General features: G+C 32.4%; 1 pseudogene; it reads right to left on the bottom strand.

Moving 5' to 3' along the window:
* The window catches only part of LOC133575121 (uncharacterized), a 47,462-nt pseudogene extending 24,929 nt beyond the window's left edge, over positions 1-22,533 (bottom strand).

Here is a 22,533-nt window from a genome sequence, read left to right as displayed (position 1 = left end):
ACGGTGCGCTCCCTCCCTTCCCATATCATGACTCTTTTTGGATGTCACCACATCAAAAAATCAACACAAGATGTCAAAACGGCCAAAACTGTCAGGTGCCCAGGGAAGAAAAAAGAGAAAAGAAGAGGAGGAGAAACGAGAAAAGACAGAGGTAGCAAGTAGGTAACGTTAGCCTACATGAAATTATTTGTCTGTTACAGAATGTGATAGTAACCTGGCTTTTTAGCATTAAGCTAATGTTACATGAGTCAGCAATTGCTAAATAAATAGCTAGTTCTGTTTTAACGTCGGGTTAATATTGTGGAGGGGGCTAAATTGTTATGGAAAATAATAATGTAACGTTAGGTAATTACAGTACTCCCACCTACATTCCTCTGGGACATTTGTATTAGATATTTTAAGCAGGTGTTTTTTGTTTACATTGTTATTGCCTTCTGGTTAGCTAATGTTTGCCCTGCAGGTAATAGTCACTTTTCCACCCCTTTATATATTAGGTATAGTTGTAAGTAAAAAAAAAAAGGTCAAAGACAAAGCTATTCGGTTTCTTGTGAGTATATACACTTCACTGCCGATGTGGGGGGGGCGCCACCTAAAATCTTGCCTAGGGCGCCAGATTGGTTAGGGCCGGGCCTAGTAGCTGGTGTGTATATTCTAGCCCGGAAGAGTTAGGGCTGCAAGGTGTTCTGGGTATTTGTTCTGTTAAACAAGGATTAAAAACATGAGATAATGTTGGACCTTTCTTATGACACAAAGCAAAAAGTCTTGCTTGTAAAAGTTGTCCCATCAGCTAGAGCAGTGTTTTTCAACCTTTTTGTCATTAAAAAAATGCGGAGGCACACCACCAGCAGAAAACATAAAAACATTCAACTCAGCAGTTGACAATAAAAAGTTGTTCTCGCAAGTTTTGGATAAGACTTCAAACCATAACCAACCATGCACGACTATAGTTCTTGTCTCAAAGTACTGTCACATCACGCTGTGACTTATTTGGGGTTTTTGGTGTCTTCCTGTGTGTAGTGTTTTAGTTCTTGTCTTGCACTCTTATTTTGGTGGCTTTTCCTGTTTTGTTGGTTCTTGTTTGGTGTGGGTACACAGTGTGGCGCATATTTGTGACAGTGATAAAGTTGTTCATACGGCCACCCTCAGTGTGACCTGTATGGCTTTTGATCAAGTCTGTCTTGCGGTCACTTACGTGTGTTTGCAGAAGCCTCATACGACATGTGACTGGGCCGGCACGCTGTTTGTATGGTGGAAAAGCGGACGCGGCGACAGGTTGTAGAGGACGTTAAAGGCAGTGCCATCACGGCACGCCCTTATTATTGTTGTCCGGGTTAAAATCGTGACAAATTCGGGAGAATGGTTGTCCCGGGAGATTGTCGGGAGGGGCACTGGAATTCAGTAGTCTCCTGGAAAAATCGGGAGGGTTGGCAAGTATCTTGCTAGGGCGGGATAGCCATTCAAAGAAGGTGAAAATAATTAAAAAGTGCATGTTAGATTTTTTTAAGAAATCTTTTCTTGCGGCCCAGCCTCACCCTGTTTCTGCATCCAGTGGCCCCCAGGTAGAGATGCGCGGTTTGCGGACACAACCGCGGAGTCCGCGGATTATCCGCGTGTCGGGCGGTTGAAATAAAAAAAAATTAGATTTTAAATAGATTCAGGCGCGTGGCAGTTAAACCAATTCGGAAATATATATACATATTTAAATGTTGTTACCCACATACGAAAAACGAGCAGCACTCTTTGAAACAGGCAATTATTCATCATCAGGCACCTGCAGCACGCCACAACAGAAGAAGAAAAAAAAAAAGATGGCAACGCCGGCAGCAAACATGGCACGCGACAAACTAAAAAAGGGAATACTAAAGACCAGGGGAAAAAAAGGCCAGAAAAGTTCAGCGTGGACTCGTTTTTATGAGGTTGTAAATCAGGATGATAGTAATGCTGGCTACGTGATTTGCAAGAGCTGCGACGCTGTTTATGTCTACGACAGTCACAAAACCGGGACATCTAACATGGTGCATCACATTTGTGCAAAACCCCGAACCTCCACAAACACCCTGAGCATGAGCAGTTTCGTCCGCCGTGATCCCAGAAGAGTGCCACAGGATGTTAAAACAAGGCTTACAGATGCATGTGTGAATGCAGCTGCCTGCAGCAGTTTGAGTGGCGCGAGCGCGCTTGGAGGTGCGCTCAGCGCGGCTCCCAGATGATTGCGCACTGGTGTGCGTCTGGGCCGTGACAGCGTGGCACGCATTGAATGTCTCTGCTGCATTGGATCAGTCTCCTTTCTTTAACAGGCAAAAGCTTTATAACCTCACGAATGCCTTGCATCGTCTATATTAGATATATAACAACGGGCGGGTGCGGTTTTGATAAAATGTTAGTTCGGGTGGATGGCGGATGGGTGACGACTTTTGTGATGCGGTTGCGGATGAAATAATTGCCTATCCGCGCATCTCTACCCCCAGGTAAATTGAGTTTGAGACCCCTGCTCTACAAAGAACAGTAATGAACAATAAGGATAAATGCCTCTTTAGGTCCTGTAAATGTGATCAGGGAATCAGTAAGGGCTGTGAAAAGCAGATGATTAGATTTGAATGAAAAAGCGCTGAACAACTTACTTAGGAACAAGAGCCTGCAATTTGGTGATGGAGTCGGCATGCTGAATATAGAAGTTGCTTGGACTCACGATATGGGACACGACAACCTCAGGTTCCTCAAACCTTCGCACTTGGAACTCTGGGATGGTTAAAGCGTTGCTTTGGGGCCCTCTTGAGGAACCATTGTCATTTTCAATATTTGTAGATGGGGTTGTCTGGGTTTTCATATTGCAGCCCTTATCTTCCTCACACTTTGTTCTTTGGCAGTCTTTGTTGTCAGAGGAGCTGTTATTGGCTTTCCCATGTGCTTTCTCTGTGGTGATGTCTCCAAAATCCCACAATTCAGTCTCAGTTGCAATCATACAAGCATATGTGAGCGAGCCGTCCGACTCCACCCGTTTGACCTTGAAAACTGGAGCTTGGTCAACTGAATCGGCATGCAATGTTTTTGGAGTGGTGGTGGTGATGATTTGACCATGCAACATCTGCCTGATAGGAGAACATTGTGTTTCGATTGTGGGCAGTGCAAGCTGTGAAGAGACCTGTTCCATGACAGAGACCTCCAGCATCCCTACAGTTTTAGAGTGTGCTCTGAGGAAGTGCAGCAGCTGGTCGAATGTTTGTTTTTTGTATTGCACGTGCACAAAAGCCTCCTGCCCCCAAATGAATGACGGCACCGTCTCTGTGATTACCTCAGAGCTCTCACGTAAGGCAGGAGGATCAAACTCAGCTGGTGGTTGGCATTTATCCTCTAAATTAACTTCTGCTTGTTGTTCTGCATCCTTACAGACAAATGAAACATTTATAGTCTTAACAGAGCTGTTTTGTTCTGAGATTTTCTCCACCTGGGCTGGGGGCTTGGCGACAAGGGACTCTGTCAACTCTTGAAGGGTTTGTGTGGCTCTCAGTGCCTGGACTGCTTTGGATATGGATGTGGCCCTAATTGAGTTCTGCAGTAGCGGTGCAAACCTGCGCACAGTTGTGTACAGGATCCCTTCTAAGCCCAGTGGTAGACCATGGTTTGTCCGCACTCCATTATTTTGAAAAGGCAGCAGGCAAACGCGTGGCTCTATAAATAAAAGGCAACAGAAAGATAAGTGTCCAGATACAAGTTGAATGTGAATTAATGTCAAGACGTTCCTTTTTTTTAACTTACCCTGCGTTGGGTCCTTAAAAAAAGCTGAGAGCTTGTCTATCGCTTGACATCTTTCATCCAAAGTCTTTGAAAGATCATTGAAGACACTTGTTGAAAAAGATGACATGAACAAATCCCCAACATCTTCATATGCCTTTAGGAAAGAGAAGATAAATACAATGTACAAATGAAAGTTTAAACAATGTCACCTAAAACTTTAGGTATAATAATAAATACAATGTAAATCAACAAAAAATGGCAAGAAATACATCAAATAATGAATAAAGCAAAATATGTTTTGGACGAAAAATCACTCCATATTCCAGGGCAGGGGTCGGCAACCCGCGGCTCCGGAGCCGCATGCGGCTCTTTGATCACTCTGATGCGGCTCAGCAGCTTACTTGCTGAACCCCCCAATTTTCCCGTGAGACTTCCGGATTTCAGTGCCTCTCGCAGAAAACTCCCGGGATTAATATTCACCGATTTTCACCCTTACAGCTATAATAAGGGCGTGCCATGATGGTACAACAATTGGCACTCTCTACAATCTGTATTAACAGCGTGCCAGCCCAACACTTGTTATACAATATACATTTTTTGCTGGCACACGTACGTGACAGCAAGGCATACTTTGTCAACAGCCACACAGGTTACACTGACGGTGACCATATAAAATAACTTTAACACTCTTACTAATAATGCGCCACACTTTGAACCAAAACTAAACAAGAATGACAAACACATTTCGGGAGAACATCTACACCATAACACAACATAAACACAACAGAACAAACACCCAGAATCCCATGCAGCCCTGACTCTTCCAGGCTACATTATACACCCCTGCTACCACCAAACCCCGCCCCCACCCCAACCCTGCTCCCTCACACATCAATCCCCCCCCCCTCTGTGCGTCGGTTGAGGTGGGCGGGGTTTGGGACGGCATGGCGTAGTGGGTAGAGCAACCGTGCCAGAAACCTGAGGGTTGCAGGTTCGCTCCCCGCCTCTTACCATCCAAAGAAATCGCTGCCGTTGTGTCCTTGGGCAGGACACTTCACCCTTTGCCCCCGGTGCCACTCACACCGGTGAATTGAATGATAGGTGGTGGTCGGAGGGGCCGTTGGCGCAAATTGCAGCCACGCTTCTGTCAGTCTACCCCAGGGCAGCTGTGGCTATGAAAGTAGCTTACCACCACCAGGTGTGAATGATTGATGGGTTCTACATGTAAAGCGACTTTGGGTACTTAGAAAAGCGCTATATAAATCCAAGTTATTATTATTATTTGGTAGCGGGGGTGTATAATGTATCCCGGAAGAGTTAGGGCTGCATGGGATTCTGGGTATTTGTCCTGTTGTGTTTATGTTGTGTTACTGTGCAGATGTTCTCCCGAAATGTGTTTGTCATTCTTGTTTGGTGTGGGTTCACAGTGTGGCGCATTATTAGTAAGAGTGTTATAGTTTTTTTTATACCGCCACCGTCAGTGTAACCTGTGTGGTTGTTGAACAAGTATGCCTTGCTGTCACCTACGTGAGCAAGCGGAAACACCATACAACGTGTGGCTGATTAGGCACGCTTATTGTAGTGGGTGCTATATGCTGTACAATCACGGCACGCATGACGCTGACAAGCGCCATTCATTTAAAACCCGCGTGCCGCACCAGCATTCAAATTCCATATAAAAGGTGAGGGCAGCGTGTCTGAGACCCCTGGTTTAAACATAGCACAAAGCAAAAATAAAACTTTGTATGCAGTGTTATTTCATTTAAAGTTTCAAAACAATTTTGCGGCTCCCATTGTTTTCTATAATTTGCGAAACTGGTCAAAATGGCTCTTTGACTGGTAAAGGTTGCCGACCCCTGTTCCAGGGGAATCCGACTGTAAGAATCGTATATGTGAAAATGCAAATGATTTTCACGCAATTAAAACAAAGCATCGCGAAGGCCTGCGGCGGGTGTTGACGCTATGTGATTTCTGCCCAGTGCCCTGAATGTCATAGTGAAGAAATTCAGTGAAGCGCAGGTAAACGACTGGAGTAACTATTAAAAGGCAGCATCAAAAGATATTATATACCGGTATGGCGGTACTGTCTCAAAAATAATTATCTTTCTATACCAGTATAGTATACCAGTAATAACTCGTATTACTGGTATACCGCCGTGCCCTAATTCTATCCCTTTATTTATTGAATAATTAAAATATTTAAATTCACTGATTTGGTGCAATTGTAAACAACTAAAATTATGCACAAAGCAAACTACAACCTGCAACACAAGAAACTACACATTTTCTCAAAAAAAGAGGATAAATATAAACTTATGGAAAATATGTATATTAAACGGTTGTATACACGTAGAACGCATACTTGCCAACCCTCCCGGATTTTCCGGGAGACTCCCGAAATTCAGCGCCTCTCCCGAAAACCTCCCAGGACAAATTTTCTCCCGAAAAGCTCCCGAAATTCAGGCCGAGCTGGAGGCCACGCCCCCTCCAGCTCCATGCGGACCTGACCTGTTTTCACGTCCACTTTCCCACAATATAAACAGCGTGCCTGCCCAATGACGTTATAACTGTAGAATGATCGAGGGCGAGTTCTTGGTTTCTTATGTGGGTTTATTGTTAGGCAGTTTCATTAACGTCCTCCCAGCGCGGTAATAACACACAACAGCAGTCACGTTTTTGTCTACCGTAAAGCAGTTCGTCTGCCGTAAACAGCAATGTTGTGACACTCTTAAACAGGACAATACTGCCATCTACTGTACATGCATATGTGACAATAACATCTAGGGCTTTTAGAGAGTGCAGTGCACAACTGCGCACACAACAAGGAGACGAAGCAGAAGAACGAGGAAGATACAGCCGTGGCGACGCCGACGACGAGTAAGATGAAGAAATACGCTTGTAAGTTCCAAGCCGCAGCTGCGATTGGACCTGGATAGCCTCCGGGAAGAAGTAGTGGACTACCAAGTGCTTGGCAGTGAAGATCTTCCTCAGGAAGCAAAGATTGACCGGTTTTGGGCCATGCTAGGGAGAGATGGAAGATTCCAGACTCAAGTGCATTTGATGAAAGCACTTTTGTGCGTGCCACACAGCAATGCATCATCAGAGAGGGTGTTCAGCATGGTTAAAAAATAGTGACTGACATCAGAGAATAGAACAAGGATGGACAATTCAACCCTTAACTCAACAATGAGTAAATGAGTGCTATGTGTGTGTATATGTGTAAATAAATGAACACTGAAATTCAAGTATTTCTCATATATATATATATATATATATATATATATAGCTAGAATTCACTGAAAGTCAAGTATTTCTTACATATGTATATATGAAATACTTGACTTGGTGAATTCTAGCTGTAAATATACTCCTCCCCTCTTAACCACGCCCCAACCACAGCCCACGCCCCACCCCCGACCACGCCCACCACCCCCCGAAATTGGAGGTCTTAAGGTTGGCAAGTATGGTAGAACACTTAAGACATTTAGTATATCAGTATGTGGAATTAAATTATGGGATGCATTACGCAAATAAGTCAAACAACGTACTAATATAATCCAATTGAAGTGTTTACAAAGTACAAAGAAGAAACATCCTGATAAATATCTTGAACCTTATTGAAAAATTAGACAATAGTATGCATCCCATTATTTGAATCACAACTTATAAACAACTATTTATTGTTGTTTGTGTAACACATTGAGTACAATAAGTGAACAAACAAATGTGTAAGAATATAGTATGAAACAGAAAAGGTGTAGAATCAACGCTGCTCTTTTTCAGACATGTAACGAGAAACTGGAAACAAGTTTTGCAACTGTACTGCATGTTCAAAATAAATTTAAATCAAAACCATAACTAAAAGGGTTTAAATTGCTTTTGGAACATCTCTGTGGAGTTGGAATGTTCTCCATGGCTTATGTGGGTTTTGTTTTTTTTGCCGATACTCCAGCTTCCTACAACATATCCAAAAAACAGCTGTTACCTTACATCGAAACTTTTGTTCTTCAACGTTAATGTGAGTGTGAATGATTGTTTCTTGATATACACCCTGTGATAGATTGTTGACCAGTCCAGGGTGTATGCAGTCTCTCTTCGAAATCCACTGGGATAGGCTCTAGCTCGCTGTGACACTAATGTGGCCAAGCAGCATAGAGATTGTTAGACAATTTGAATTATTCTATCCTAACTCACCGGGCACACTAATTGTTGCAAAATCTTTTGCACAACATTCGACATTTATAAAAATAGTAATGTTTAGTTTTACCATGACTGTTCATAGGTAATCATTCAAAAATGTATTGAATAATCCAGGGGTCCCCAAACCTTTTGACTCAGGGGCCGCATTAGGTTAAAAGAAATTTGGCCGGGCTGTGTATGTATGTATGTATGTATGTATGTATGTATGTATGTATGTATGTATGTATATATATATATATATATATATATATATATATATATATATATATACATATATATACATATATATACATATATATCCATCCATTTTTTACCACTTATTCCCATTCGGGGTCGCGGGGGGCGCTGGAGCCTATCTCAGCTACAATCGGGCGGAAGGCGGGGTACACCCTGGACAAGTCGCCACCTCATCGCAGTCTATTAGTGCTCGAGGAATATATATATATATATATATATATATATACACATACATACATACATACATACATATACATATATATATATATATATATATATATATATATATATATATATATATATATATATATATTCCTCGAGTTTAATTGACTGCGATAAGGTGGCGACTTGTCCAGGGTGTACCCCGCCTTCCGCCCTATTGTAGCTGAGATAGGCTCCAGCGCCCCCCACGACCCCGAAGGGAATAAGCGGTAGAAAATGGATGGATATATATATATATATATATATATATATATATGTGTGTGTGTGTGTGTGTGTGTGTGTATGTATATATATATATATATATACATACATACATACATACATACATACATATATATATATATATATATATATATATATATATATATATATATATATATATATTCCTCAAGCACTAATTGACTGAAAGAGCGCGTACTTGCCGATGTTACGTTATCGATGGGAAAATGCATTTTTAGACAATATGATTTGCCTGAGTAGCTAGGACAGCTAAGATAATAATTTATTTTATTTTTTATTTTTTTTAAATAAAAAATTAACTAGGGACTTCCCGCGGACCGGATTTTGGATGCTGGTGGGCCATAGTTTGGGGACCCCTGGAATAATCATACAGCGGTTTCTGATATTGTAGTGACTTTAAAAGTACAGTAGTAAAAAATAACGTACACACATTTCAGTGTGAGGCAGTGCTGGTCTTTACCACAAATAACTTAAAAACATATTTATATAATTTGGGGTATTTAGTTGTGTGAACTTGTATTTATTTTATTCAATTGTTTTTTCTGTTCTTGATCGTTGTTTGTGTGTTTTACAGTACTTTGTCAAATCTGCAGTGGAAATAAATTGGATTGGATTGAAACAGAGAACGTATTGAACTGATTTAGCGTTTGTCTTTTATGCAATATTATTGTGCAGGTGACGGTAATATGTATATTTGTTGTAACCAATGAGTGTAATGCCTGATGAAAATGACAATCACACTAATCATATACAATATCAAATCTAATCCAATCCACTTTATTAATATAGCACATTTAAAACAACAATGTTTCTAAAGTGATGCACAAAAATATAAAAAAGAAGATTCAAATACTATCTTTAGCTCCACCAATGACTGAATAAAATAAAAACAAAATAAATAAATATAAAACCAATATAAAAATGAATATGATTAAAAACGATTTTAAAACCAATTAAAACAATAAATAGAAATAAAAAATTTAACAAAAAGGAGGATATATATGATTTGCCTGAGTATCTAGGAGACCCCGAGAGTAACAAGCAGTAGATATATGGATTAGAAAGAACAAATTTAATTAAAAAAAAAAAAATTAATGAAAAAAATAAAAATAACTTGGAACTTTTTTATTTGGAACAGTACTTTGTAAAATGTGCTCTATAAATAAAGTGGATTGGATTGAAACAGATAACGTATTGAACTCAGGTGACGGTAATATATATATTTGTTGCAACCAATGAGTGCACTTCCTAATGAAAATGACAATCACACTAATCATATACAATATCAAATTAACTCCACTTTATTAATATAGCACATTTAAACAACAAAAATGTTTCTAAAGTGATGCACAAAAATATAAAAAACAAGATTCAAATACTATCTTTAGCTCCACCAATGACTGAATAAAATAAAAATAAATAAATATAAAACCAATATAAAAATAAATATGATTAAAAACGATTTTAAAACCAATTAAAACAATAAATAGAAATAAAAAATTTAACAAAAAGGAGGATATATATGATTTGCCTGAGTATCTAGGAGACCCCGAGAGTAACAAGCAGTAGATATATGGATTAGAAAGGACAGATTTAATAAAAAAATAATAATTAATGAAAAAAATAAAAATAAAATAAAAATAACTTGGAACTTTTTTATTTGGAACAGTACTTTGTAAAATGTGCTCTAGAAATAAAGTGGATTGGATTGAAACAGATAACGTATTGAACTCAGGTGACGGTAATATATATATTTGTTGCAACCAATGAGTGCACTTCCTAATGAAAATGACAATCACACTAATCATATACAATATCAAATCCACTCCACTTTATTAATATAGCATATTTAAACAACAAAAATGTTTCTAAAGTGATGCACAAAAATATAAAAAACAAGATTCAAATACTATCTTTAGCTCCACCAATGACTGAATAAAATAAAAACAAAATAAATAAATATAAAACCAATATAAAAATGAATATGATTAAAAACGATTTTAAAACCAATTAAAACAATAAATAGAAATAAAAAATTTAACAAAAAGGAGGATATATATGATTTGCCTGAGTATCTAGGAGACCCCGAGAGTAACAAGCAGTAGATATATGGATTACAAAGGACAGATTTAATAACAAATAATAATTAATGAAAAAAATAAAAATAACTTGGAACTTTATTATTTGGAACAGTACTTTGTAAAATGTGCTCTAGAAATAAAGTGGATTGGATTGAAACAGATAACGTATTGAAGTCAGGTGACGGTAATATATAGATTTGTTGCAACCAATGAGTGTACTTCCTAATGAAAATGACAATCACACTAATCATATACAATATCAAATCCACTCCACTTTATTAATATAGCACATTTAAACAACAAAAATGTTTCTAAAGTGATGCACAAAAATATAAAAAACAAGATTCAAATACTATCTTTAGCTCCACCAATGACTGAATAAAATAAAAACAAAATAAATAAATATAAAACCAATATAAAAATGAATATGATTAAAAACGATTTTAAAACCAATTAAAACAATAAATAGAAATAAAAAATTTAACAAAAAGGAGGATATATATGATTTGCCTGAGTATCTAGGAGACCCCGAGAGTAACAAGCAGTAGATATATGGATTAGAAAGAACAGATTTAATAAAAAAAATAATAATTAATGAAAAAAATAAAAATTAAATAAAAATAACTTGGAACTTTTTTATTTGTAACAGTACTTTGTAAAATGTGCTCTAGAAATAAAGTGGATTGGATTGAAACAGATAACGTATTGAACTCAGGTGACGGTAATATATAGATTTGTTGCAACCAATGAGTGTACTTCCTAATGAAAATGACAATCACACTAATCATATACAATATCAAATCCACTCCACTTTATTAATATAGCACATTTAAACAACAAAAATGTTTCTAAAGTGATGCACAAAAATATAAAAAACAAGATTCAAATACTATCTTTAGCTCCACCAATGACTGAATAAAATAAAAACAAAATAAATATAAAACCAATATAAAAATGAATATGATTAAAAACGATTTTAAAACCAATTAAAACAATAAATAGAAATAAAAAATTTAACAAAAAGGAGGATATATATGATTTGCCTGAGTATCTAGGAGACCCCGAGAGTAACAAGCAGTAGATATATGGATTAGAAAGGACAGATTTAATAAAAAAAATAATAATTAATGAAACAAATAAAAATAACTTGGAACTTTTTTATTTGGAACAGTACTTTATAAAATGTGCTGTAGAAATAAAGTGGATTGGATTGAAACAGATAACGTACTGAACTCAGGTGACGGTAATATATATATTTGTTGCAACCAATGAGTGTACTTCCTAATGAAAATGACAATCACACTAATCATATACAATATCAAATCCACTCCACTTTATTAATATAGCACATTTAAACAACAAAAATGTTTCTAAAGTGATGCACAAAAATATAAAAAACAAGATTCAAATACTATCTTTAGCTCCACCAATGACTGAATAAAATAAAAACAAAATAAATAAATATAAAACCAATATAAAAATGAATATGATTAAAAACGATTTTAAAACCAATTAAAACAATAAATAGAAATAAAAAATTTAACAAAAAGGAGGATATATATGATTTGCCTGAGTATCTAGGAGACCCCGAGAGTAACAAGCAGTAGATATATGGATTAGAAAGGACAGATTTAATAAAAAATAATAATTAATGAAAAAAATAAAAATAAAATAAAAATAACTTGGAACTTTTTTTATTTGGAATAGTACTTTGTAAAATGTGCTGTAGAAATAAAGTGGATTGGATTGAAACAGATAACGTATTGAACTCAGGTGACAATAATATATAGATTTGTTGCAACCAATGAGTGTACTTCCTAATGAAAATGACAATCACACTAATCATATACAATATCAAATCCACTCCACTTTATTAATATAGCACATTTAAACAACAAAAATGTTTCTAAAGTGATGCACAAAAATATAAAAAACAAGATTCAAATACTATCTTTAGCTCCACCAATGACTGAATAAAATAAAAACAAAATAAATAAATATAAAACCAATATGAAAACAATATAAAAATAAATATGATTAAAACAATAAATATAAATAAAAATTTAAAAACACAGAGGATATATGTGATTTGCCTGAGTAGCTGGGAGACCCCGAGAGTAACAAGCGGTAGATATATGGATTACAAAGGACAGATTTAATAAAAAATAATTAATAAAAAAAACAAAAAAAAAAACATGTTTAACTTGAAACTTTTTTTAGTTGGAACAGTACTTTGTAAAATGTGCTGTAGAAATAAAATGGATTGGATTGAAACATAACTATTGAACTCAGGTGACGGTAATATATATATTTGTTGTAACCAATGAGTGTAATGCCTGATGGAAATGACAATCACACTAATCACATACAATATCAAATCTAATCCAATCCACTTTATTTATATAGCACATTTAAAACAACAACAATGTTTCTAAAGTGATGCACAAAAATATAAAACACAAGATTCAAATACTATCTTTAGCTCCACCAATGACTGAATAAAAACAAAATAAATAAATATAAAACCAATATAAAAATAAATATGATTAAAAACGATTTTAAAACCAATTAAAACAATAAATAGAAATAAAAAATTTAACAAAAAGGAGGATATATATGATTTGCCTGAGTATCTAGGAGACCCCGAGAGTAACAAGCGGTAGATACATGGATTACAAAGGACAGATTTAATAAAAAATAACTAATAAAAAAAAATAAAAAAACATGTTTAACTTGAAACTTTTTTTTAGTTGGAACTGTATTTTGTAAAATGTGCGGTAAAAATAAAATGGATTGGATTGAAACATAACGTATTGAACTCAGGTGACGGTAATATATATATTTGTTGCAACCAATGAGTGTACTTCCTAATGAAAATGACAATCACACTAATCATATACAATATCAAATCCACTCCACTTTATTAATATAGCACATTTAAACAACAAAAATGTTTCTAAAGTGATGCACAAAAATATAAAAAACAAGATTCAAATACTATCTTTAGCTCCACCAATGACTGAATAAAATAAAAATAAATAAATATAAAACCAATATAAAAATAAATATGATTAAAAACGATTTTAAAACCAATTAAAACAATAAATAGAAATAAAAAATTTAACAAAAAGGAGGATATATATGATTTGCCTGAGTATCTAGGAGACCCCGAGAGTAACAAGCAGTAGATATATGGATTAGAAAGGACAGATTTAATAAAAAAATAATAATTAATGAAAAAAATAAAAATAAAATAAAAATAACTTGGAACTTTTTTATTTGGAACAGTACTTTGTAAAATGTGCTCTAGAAATAAAGTGGATTGGATTGAAACAGATAACGTATTGAACTCAGGTGACGGTAATATATATATTTGTTGCAACCAATGAGTGCACTTCCTAATGAAAATGACAATCACACTAATCATATACAATATCAAATCCACTCCACTTTATTAATATAGCATATTTAAACAACAAAAATGTTTCTAAAGTGATGCACAAAAATATAAAAAACAAGATTCAAATACTATCTTTAGCTCCACCAATGACTGAATAAAATAAAAACAAAATAAATAAATATAAAACCAATATAAAAATGAATATGATTAAAAACGATTTTAAAACCAATTAAAACAATAAATAGAAATAAAAAATTTAACAAAAAGGAGGATATATATGATTTGCCTGAGTATCTAGGAGACCCCGAGAGTAACAAGCAGTAGATATATGGATTACAAAGGACAGATTTAATAACAAATAATAATTAATGAAAAAAATAAAAATAACTTGGAACTTTATTATTTGGAACAGTACTTTGTAAAATGTGCTCTAGAAATAAAGTGGATTGGATTGAAACAGATAACGTATTGAAGTCAGGTGACGGTAATATATAGATTTGTTGCAACCAATGAGTGTACTTCCTAATGAAAATGACAATCACACTAATCATATACAATATCAAATCCACTCCACTTTATTAATATAGCACATTTAAACAACAAAAATGTTTCTAAAGTGATGCACAAAAATATAAAAAACAAGATTCAAATACTATCTTTAGCTCCACCAATGACTGAATAAAATAAAAACAAAATAAATAAATATAAAACCAATATAAAAATGAATATGATTAAAAACGATTTTAAAACCAATTAAAACAATAAATAGAAATAAAAAATTTAACAAAAAGGAGGATATATATGATTTGCCTGAGTATCTAGGAGACCCCGAGAGTAACAAGCAGTAGATATATGGATTAGAAAGAACAGATTTAATAAAAAAAATAATAATTAATGAAAAAAATAAAAATTAAATAAAAATAACTTGGAACTTTTTTATTTGTAACAGTACTTTGTAAAATGTGCTCTAGAAATAAAGTGGATTGGATTGAAACAGATAACGTATTGAACTCAGGTGACGGTAATATATAGATTTGTTGCAACCAATGAGTGTACTTCCTAATGAAAATGACAATCACACTAATCATATACAATATCAAATCCACTCCACTTTATTAATATAGCACATTTAAACAACAAAAATGTTTCTAAAGTGATGCACAAAAATATAAAAAACAAGATTCAAATACTATCTTTAGCTCCACCAATGACTGAATAAAATAAAAACAAAATAAATATAAAACCAATATAAAAATGAATATGATTAAAAACGATTTTAAAACCAATTAAAACAATAAATAGAAATAAAAAATTTAACAAAAAGGAGGATATATATGATTTGCCTGAGTATCTAGGAGATCCCGAGAGTAACAAGCAGTAGATATATGGATTAGAAAGGACAGATTTAATAAAAAAAATAATAATTAATGAAACAAATAAAAATAACTTGGAACTTTTTTATTTGGAACAGTACTTTATAAAATGTGCTGTAGAAATAAAGTGGATTGGATTGAAACAGATAACGTACTGAACTCAGGTGACGGTAATATATATATTTGTTGCAACCAATGAGTGTACTTCCTAATGAAAATGACAATCACACTAATCATATACAATATCAAATCCACTCCACTTTATTAATATAGCACATTTAAACAACAAAAATGTTTCTAAAGTGATGCACAAAAATATAAAAAACAAGATTCAAATACTATCTTTAGCTCCACCAATGACTGAATAAAATAAAAACAAAATAAATAAATATAAAACCAATATAAAAATGAATATGATTAAAAACGATTTTAAAACCAATTAAAACAATAAATAGAAATAAAAAATTTAACAAAAAGGAGGATATATATGATTTGCCTGAGTATCTAGGAGACCCCGAGAGTAACAAGCAGTAGATATATGGATTAGAAAGGACAGATTTAATAAAAAATAATAATTAATGAAAAAAATAAAAATAAAATAAAAATAACTTGGAACTTTTTTTATTTGGAATAGTACTTTGTAAAATGTGCTGTAGAAATAAAGTGGATTGGATTGAAACAGATAACGTATTGAACTCAGGTGACAATAATATATAGATTTGTTGCAACCAATGAGTGTACTTCCTAATGAAAATGACAATCACACTAATCATATACAATATCAAATCCACTCCACTTTATTAATATAGCACATTTAAACAACAAAAATGTTTCTAAAGTGATGCACAAAAATATAAAAAACAAGATTCAAATACTATCTTTAGCTCCACCAATGACTGAATAAAATAAAAACAAAATAAATAAATATAAAACCAATATGAAAACAATATAAAAATAAATATGATTAAAACAATAAATATAAATAAAAATTTAAAAACACAGAGGATATATGTGATTTGCCTGAGTAGCTGGGAGACCCCGAGAGTAACAAGCGGTAGATATATGGATTACAAAGGACAGATTTAATAAAAAATAATTAATAAAAAAAAAAAAAAAAAAAACATGTTTAACTTGAAACTTTTTTTAGTTGGAACAGTACTTTGTAAAATGTGCTGTAGAAATAAAATGGATTGGATTGAAACATAACTATTGAACTCAGGTGACGGTAATATATATATTTGTTGTAACCAATGAGTGTAATGCCTGATGGAAATGACAATCACACTAATCACATACAATATCAAATCTAATCCAATCCACTTTATTTATATAGCACATTTAAAACAACAACAATGTTTCTAAAGTGATGCACAAAAATATAAAACACAAGATTCAAATACTATCTTTAGCTCCACCAATGACTGAATAAAAACAAAATAAATAAATATAAAACCAATATAAAAATAAATATGATTAAAAACGATTTTAAAACCAATTAAAACAATAAATAGAAATAAAAAATTTAACAAAAAGGAGGATATATATGATTTGCCTGAGTATCTAGGAGACCCCGAGAGTAACAAGCGGTAGATACATGGATTACAAAGGACAGATTTAATTAAAAATAACTAATAAAAAAAAATAAAAAAACATGTTTAACTTGAAACTTTTTTTTAGTTGGAACTGTATTTTGTAAAATGTGCGGTAAAAATAAAATGGATTGGATTGAAACATAACGTATTGAACTCAGGTGACGGTAATATATATATTTGTTGCAACCAATGAGTGTACTTCCTAATGAAAATGACAATCACACTAATCATATACAATATCAAATCCACTCCACTTTATTAATATAGCACATTTAAACAACAAAAATGTTTCTAAAGTGATGCACAAAAATATAAAAAACAAGATTCAAATACTATCTTTAGCTCCACCAATGACTGAATAAAATAAAAACAAAATAAATAAATATAAAACCAATATAAAAATAAATATGATTAAAAACGATTTTAAAACCAATTAAAACAATAAATAAAAATAAAAAATGTAACAAAAAGGAGGATATATATGATTTGCCTGAGTATCAAGGAGACCCCGAGAGTAACAAGCAGTAGATATATGGATTAGAAAGGACAGACTTAATAAAAAAAATAATAATTAATGAAAAAAATAAAAATAACTTGGAACTTTTTTATTTGGAACAGTACTTTGTAAAATGTGCTCTAGAAATAAAGTGGATTGGATTGAAACAGATAACGTACTGAACTCAGGTGACGGTAATATATATATTTGTTGCAACCAATGAGTGCACTTCCTAATGAAAATGACAATCACACTAATCATATACAATATCAAATCCACTCCACTTTATTAATATAGCACATTTAAACAACAAAAATGTTTCTAAAGTGATGCACAAAAATATAAAAAACAAGATTCAAATACTATCTTTAGCTCCACCAATGACTGAATAAAATAAAAACAAAATAAATAAATATAAAACTAATATAAAAATGAATATGATTAAAAACGATTTTAAAACTAATTAAAACAATAAATAGAAATAAAAAATTTAACAAAAAGGAGGATATATATGATTTGCCTGAGTATCTAGGAGACCCCGAGAGTAACAAGCAGTAGATATATGGATTAGAAAGGACAGATTTAACAAAAAAATAATAGTTAATGAAAAAAATAAAAATAAAATAAAAATAACTTGGAACAGTACTTTGTAAAATGTGCTGTAGAAATAAAGTGGATTGGATTGAAACAGATAACGTATTGAACTCAGGTGACGGTATTATATAGATTTGTTGCAACCAATGAGTGTACTTCCTAATGAAAATGACAATCACACTAATCATATACAATATCAAATCCACTCCACTTTATTAATATAGCACATTTAAACAACAAAAATGTTTCTAAAGTGATGCACAAAAATATAAATAACAAGTTTCAAATACTATCTTTAGCTCCACCAATGACTGAATAAAATAAAAACAAAATTAATAAATATAAAACCAATACAAAAATAAATATGATTAAAAACGATTTTAAAACCAATTAAAACAATAAATAGAAACAAAAAATTTAACAAAAAGGAGGATATATATGATTTGCCTGAGTATCTAGGAGACCCCGAGAGTAACAAGCAGTAGATATATGGATTAGAAAGGACAGATTTAATAAAAAAATAATAATTAATGAAAAAAATAAAAATAACTTGGAACTTTTTTATTTGGAACAGTACTTTGTAAAATGTGCTGTAGAAATAAAGTGGATTGGATTGAAACAGATAACGTATTGAACTCAGGTGACGGTAATATATATATTTGTTGCAACCAATGAGTGCACTTCCTAATGAAAATGACAATCACACTAATCATATACAATATCAAATCCACTCCACTTTATTAATATAGCACATTTAAACAACAAAAATGTTTCTAAAGTGATGCACAAAAATATAAATAACAAGTTTCAAATACTATCTTTAGCTCCACCAATGACTGAATAAAATAAAAACAAAATTAATAAATATAAAACCAATATAAAAATAAATATGATTAAAAACGATTTTAAAACCAATTAAAACAATAAATAGAAATACAAAATTTAACAAAAAGGAGGATATATATGATTTGCCTGAGTATCTAGGAGACCCCGAGAGTAACAAGCAGTAGATATATGGATTAGAAAGGACAGATTTAACAAAAAAATAATAGTTAATGAAAAAAATAAAAATAAAATAAAAATAACTTGGAACAGTACTTTGTAAAATGTGCTCTAGAAATAAAGTGGATTGGATTGAAACAGATAACGTATTGAACTCAGGTGACGGTAATATATAGATTTGTTGCAACCAATGAGTGTACTTCCTAATGAAAATGACAATCACACTAATCATATACAATATCAAATCCACTCCACTTTATTAATATAGCATATTTAAACAAAAAAAATGTTTCTAAAGTGATGCACAAAAATATAAAAAACAAGATTCAAATACTATCTTTAGCTCCACCAGTGACTGAATAAAATAAAAACAAAATAAATAAATATAAAACCAATATAAAAATGAATATGATTAAAAACGATTTTAAAACCAATTAAAACAATAAATAGAAATAAAAAATTTAACAAAAAGGAGGATATATATGATTTGCCTGAGTATCTAGGAGACCCCGAGAGTAACAAGCAGTAGATATATGGATTACAAAGGACAGATTTAATAACAAATAATAATTAATGAAAAAAATAAAAATAACTTTGAACTTTATTATTTGGAACAGTACTTTGTAAAATGTGCTCTAGAAATAAAGTGGATTGGATTGAAACAGATAACGTATTGAACTCAGGTGACGGTAATATATAGATTTGTTGCAACCAATGAGTGTACTTCCTAATGAAAATGACAATCACACTAATCATATACAATATCAAATCCACTCCACTTTATTAATATAGCATATTTAAACAACAAAAATGTTTCTAAAGTGATGCACAAAAATATAAAAAACAAGATTCAAATACTATCTTTAGCTCCACCAATGACTGAATAAAATAAAAACAAAATAAATAAATATAAAACCAATATAAAAATAAATATGATTAAAAAACGATTTTAAAACCAATTAAAACAATAAATAGAAATAAAAAATTTAACAAAAAGGAGGATATATATGATTTGCCTGAGTATCTAGGAGACCCCGAGAGTAACAAGCAGTAGATATATGGATTAGGAAGGACAGATTTAATAAAAAAAATAATAATTAATGAAAAAAATAAAAATAACTTGGAACTTTTTTATTTGGAACAGTACTTTGTAAAATGTGCTGTAGAAATAAAGTGGATTGGATTGAAACAGATAACGTATTGAAGTCAGGTGACGGTAATATATAGATTTGTTGCAACCAATGAGTGTACTTCCTAATGAAAATGACAATCACACTAATCATATACAATATCAAATCCACTCCACTTTATTAATATAGCACATTTAAACAACAAAAATGTTTCTAAAGTGATGCACAAAAATATAAAAAACAAGATTCAAATACTATCTTTAGCTCCACCAATGACTGAATAAAATAAAAACAAAATAAATATAAAACCAATATAAAAATGAATATGATTAAAAACGATTTTAAAACCAATTAAAACAATAAATAGAAATAAAAAATTTAACAAAAAGGAGGATATATATGATTTGCCTGAGTATCTAGGAGACCCCGAGAGTAACAAGCAGTAGATATATGGATTAGAAAGGACAGATTTAATAAAAAAATAATAATTAATGAAAAAAATAAAAATAAAATAAAAATAACTTGGAACTTTTTTATTTGGAACAGTACTTTGTAAAATGTGCTGTAGAAATAAAGTGGATTGGATTGAAACAGATAACGTATTGAAGTCAGGTGACGGTAATATATAGATTTGTTGCAACCAATGAGTGTACTTCCGAATGAAAATGACAATCACACTAATCATATACAATATCAAATCCACTCCACTTTATCAATATAGCACATTTAAACAACAAAAATGTTTCTAAAGTGATGCACAAAAATATAAATAACAAGTTTCAAATACTATCTTTAGCTCCACCAATGACTGAATAAAATAAAAACAAAAATAAATAAATATAAAACCAATATAAAAATAAATATGATTAAAAAACGATTTTAAAACCAATTAAAACAATAAATAGAAATAAAAAATTTAACAAAAAGGAGGATATATATGATTTGCCTGAGTATCTAGGAGACCCCGAGAGTAACAAGCGGTAGATACATGGATTACAAAGGACAGATTTAATAAAAAATAACTAATAAAAAAAAATAAAAAAACATGTTTAACTTGAAACTTTTTTTTAGTTGGAACTGTATTTTGTAAAATGTGCGGTAAAAATAAAATGGATTGGATTGAAACATAACGTATTGAACTCAGGTGACGGTAATATATATATTTGTTGCAACCAATGAGTGTACTTCCTAATGAAAATGACAATCACACTAATCATATACAATATCAAATCCACTCCACTTTATTAATATAGCACATTTAAACAACAAAAATGTTTCTAAAGTGATGCACAAAAATATAAAAAACAAGATTCAAATACTATCTTTAGCTCCACCAATGACTGAATAAAATAAAAACAAAATAAATAAATATAAAACCAATATAAAAATAAATATGATTAAAAACGATTTTAAAACCAATTAAAACAATAAATAGAAATAAAAAATTTAACAAAAAGGAGGATATATATGATTTGCCTGAGTATCTAGGAGACCCCGAGAGTAACAAGCAGTAGATATATGGATTAGAAAGGACAGATTTAATAAAAAAATAATAATTAATGAAAAAAATAAAAATAACTTGGAACTTTTTTATTTGGAACAGTACTTTGTAAAATGTGCTGTAGAAATAAAGTGGATTGGATTGAAACAGATAACGTATTGAACTCAGGTGACGGTAATATATAGATTTGTTGTAACTACTAACGCTGACAATCACACGAATCACAATGGCGCCCTACTCAGAACTACATGGAAGTTTCTCCAATAATTGAGAGTCACCAGTAAGAATGAACAACATAGCGTGGATAAAAGACTCATGACGTGACGGTTTTAACAACCACATTATGTCGGCGGGACCAGTTGTTGAGAGCTGGCTAAACACGCCGTGCTTATTATTACCTTCTTGGTCACGATTCGAAGCTCGTTTTCCAGATTGTTCCGAGCAGCTTCCAAACGCCAAACTTTTAAAAGTAACTGTAACTTGTGGACACCTGGTGAAGGATACGGGTGTTCGTGGACGGGGAGCTGCGCGGCCATTGTTGTGGAGTTTCCCCGGTGGGACTCTTTGTTGCCCACGGTGAGAATCTTGCTTCCTTCCAGGTAAGGTGCGGAGATAAGTCAGGTAATATGTTATATGTGTAATTCTGTTGAAAATTAAAAATATCCGGGAACATTATTTTCCTCACTCAAGTTAAATTGCGTAACGCCACCTGTACTTAATCAAGGGCATA

Source organism: Nerophis lumbriciformis, linkage group LG35, assembly GCF_033978685.3.
Source record: "Nerophis lumbriciformis linkage group LG35, RoL_Nlum_v2.1, whole genome shotgun sequence".
Classification (NCBI taxonomy): domain Eukaryota; kingdom Metazoa; phylum Chordata; class Actinopteri; order Syngnathiformes; family Syngnathidae; genus Nerophis; species Nerophis lumbriciformis.
Note: the sequence above shows the minus strand (reverse complement) of the source record. Positions and strands in the feature narration are given on the sequence as shown.